We start from the raw sequence: 3,024 nt of genomic DNA on the forward strand, positions 1-3,024 counted from the left end.
CGTGCGGGATCAGTAAGTGGGCCGGATCAGTTAGTGGGCCACCCCACCAAACCTCATGCGACGCTCCACGCCATTGAGCCACAACAACGCAATAATATTAGATAGAAATAAGAGATATTATTCTTTATCTAGCTCTACATGAAGTCTAAGTATGTCCTTGAACGTGGCACTTTGTACACGTTGGCGGCGCGCGCTAGCGTCGCTCGCCAGCCTGGTTCTAGTCACCCCCCATGACTACCCTTTCTGCCTCTGCAGCTATCTGCTGAGCCTCTTGGGCTTGGAGCACTCTACTAGAAGCAATATATTAACGCTGCTAGTCCTGCTTTTGTCGCTGGCGCTAGACTTCTACACGTAGCTTCTTATTCTCCTCTATAAGTATTGTTACTAATTACATAGCAAGCTAAGCGCTTTTAGCAAAGAGACCAACACCAACTTCGAGTTTTCTAGAAACCGCTAGAAAAGCACGCTATCTAGGAGAACCGACTGGGGGGATGGCGCAGTGGTGGAGCGCCTGGAAAATTTTCTGCTGTCTCACGTCAGCAAAGATCGAAGGTTCGAATCCTTCTCCCCTCACAACCATATTTATGGTCCACCCACATGAGAGAGTTACTCATTAAACTACCTATTCGACTGAGAGAGTTACTCGTTAAAACTTGAGAGGAAGACTCATTTAAAGTGAAAAATCTGAGAGAGTTACTCACTAAAAAACTACTAGGCTACGAGCCTCACCTTCATTTAGATAACCCCCTACATTGTACCTACTCAATTTGTACCTAGATTAAATTCTAGCCTACGTAGTTACTTGCAGGCCTTAAGCCTGCACGTCTTATATAGCCCTTTGGGCTGAGAAAGGACGTTAAACTACAATAATAATAATAATAATAATAATAGGAGAACCGACCACGAGGAATCAACTAACAGCACTTTCAACACCTGCAGCTAAGGCGCTAGCGCGCAGTAGGGAGAAGAAGGAGGCCTTCCTTCGTTTTCTCACGCCTGTGAGAATTTTCTCACAGAGCTTAGGCTCTAATGCCAAGACTAGAGGGGTTAATAGGAACGCAGGAGCTTATTAAAGCTCAAATTTAGCAAAAAAACACAAACATATCAAAACAATAAAAATAACAAAAAAAGACTAGCCTTAAAGGACCTTGGAGGCACAAGCAAACGACTAATAGATAATAATCTAGAAATTAAGATGGCTAAGGAGGCCTCTACGCCCTGCCCTAGCAGGCAACCAGAAGAACCACCTAGGCCTACCCATACTAGGACAAGAAGCAATCTTTCTCCATTTATGGGAGCAGTGCCAAGATACCCTATAGTAGGGAAAACACCAAAGGCAACCTCTATTAAGGAGGCCTTAGAGATTGCTATAAACCTAGTAATCCAAGCAGCTAACCTAGCTAAAAACAACCCTACTAGGCAAACTAGTTTACTAGACCTTATAGAAGTCTTTAGAGACTTTACAGAGAATAGCAGAGTAAACAAGAAAAACTCTACAATTCTAGAAGACTAAATCTCCTCTCTATCTAACGTCTCTAAAGAACTAAGAGAGAAAGTTAGACGCCTTGAAAAACTAAATACCCCGCCTATCTAACCTTAAGCTTAGCCCCCTAGCTCCTACGCAACAGTAGCAGCTAGTAATTAAGAACAACCTTGGACATATATCCAAAAAAACAAAACTAAAAACATATAGAAAAAAACACCTAAAAAGATAACTAAAAAAAGACCACTAGCCTATTAGATCGCTAAATTGTTCTAGTTAGCAATATACCTACTATATTCAACGCTCTAAAAATTAGAAACGCCTTTAACAAAGCCTTTACAACAAAGGGAGGAGTACAATCCCTAGTAGTAGCCTTAGTAACACTTTTAGCAAAAGGCAATAAAATAGTTACTACCACCCTAGCTTTTTTAGCAAAATACCTTCTAGAAAACCAAGAGATCTAGAAGGATATCACAGAGTTCAAAGCAGCCCGACTGATTACCCCTTAGTTCAAAGTAGTTATCCACAAAATACTAACAAACTATAGCCTAGAGGTCCTAAAAGAGGAAATTAAAATCTTTAATAAAGGCCTAAAGGTAGTAGGTAACCCCTTCTGGCTAACACTAGAATCTAGAAGAGAAAACTAAAACTTTAGATCCGCCTGCGTAGCTTTTGCTACAAAATAAGAAGCCTAAAGAGCTATTAGAGGAAAGCTCTATATTCTAGGGCAGAGCCTTAGAGCAGAGAAACTAAGAGTTATTAATAACTCTAAATAATGCTCTAAATGCCAAGGTTTTAGGCACCTAGAGGCTAAATGCTCTAAAATAGCCTGCTAGATCTACAGCAAAGCCCACCACACTAGCCTCCACAAGTGTAATTCTTGTTTAAGCAGAGGCAAGCCTTACGTTCACACTATCTTTAAGTGTGTAAATTGTAGCAAGCCCTACGCAGCTAATAGCTAAAACTGCGAAATCCTATAAGCTAGGACATCTAGGACTACTACCTCTTCTAACTAGAATGTTAAAAGTTCTACAAATAAATGTTAATAGAAGTAGCCCTACTACAGAGAGCACTCTAAATCTAGCTATTCAAGTAAACGCCAAGATTATCGCTATACAGGAACCCTGGCTACTAAAGGGACATACCTACGAGAATACTAGATCAATCGCCCACCAAGACTTCACTTAAATACTCCCTACTTATAAGGGGTTAAGGCCAAGAACGCTCTTCTATATTAGAAAAGACCTAGACGCAGAGGTTAACCCTTATATTAGCAACGACAACGATCTACAAGCTATTATAATACTCTCCTCTTTAACTAAGATCTATATATATAACATTTATAACGAAAAAAGCCTAAAAGAAGGGCTTAACAAGACAACAATCTAAAGGCGCCTACTTAGAGAGACTCTAGAACCCTCCTCAATTATACTAGGGGACTTTAACACCTACCACCCTAGATAGAGCCTACAGGATAAAATCCTAAACCAAGAAGCAGAGGATCTAGTAGAGTGGGTAGACAACTAAAACCGTTTCTCTAC

At 40.5% G+C, this 3,024-nt stretch overlaps 1 non-coding gene across 1 annotated transcript; it reads left to right on the forward strand.

Annotated features, from left to right (window-relative positions):
* The first annotated feature begins 485 nt into the window (after positions 1 to 485).
* SETTUDRAFT_t99 lies at positions 486 to 573 on the forward strand. Its single transcript has one exon. It is a non-coding gene; the product is annotated as a tRNA-OTHER (tRNA).
* The last annotated feature ends 2,451 nt before the right edge of the window (positions 574 to 3,024 follow it).

This window comes from Exserohilum turcica, assembly GCF_000359705.1.
Source record: "Exserohilum turcica Et28A unplaced genomic scaffold SETTUscaffold_12, whole genome shotgun sequence".
NCBI lineage: Eukaryota > Fungi > Ascomycota > Dothideomycetes > Pleosporales > Pleosporaceae > Exserohilum > Exserohilum turcicum.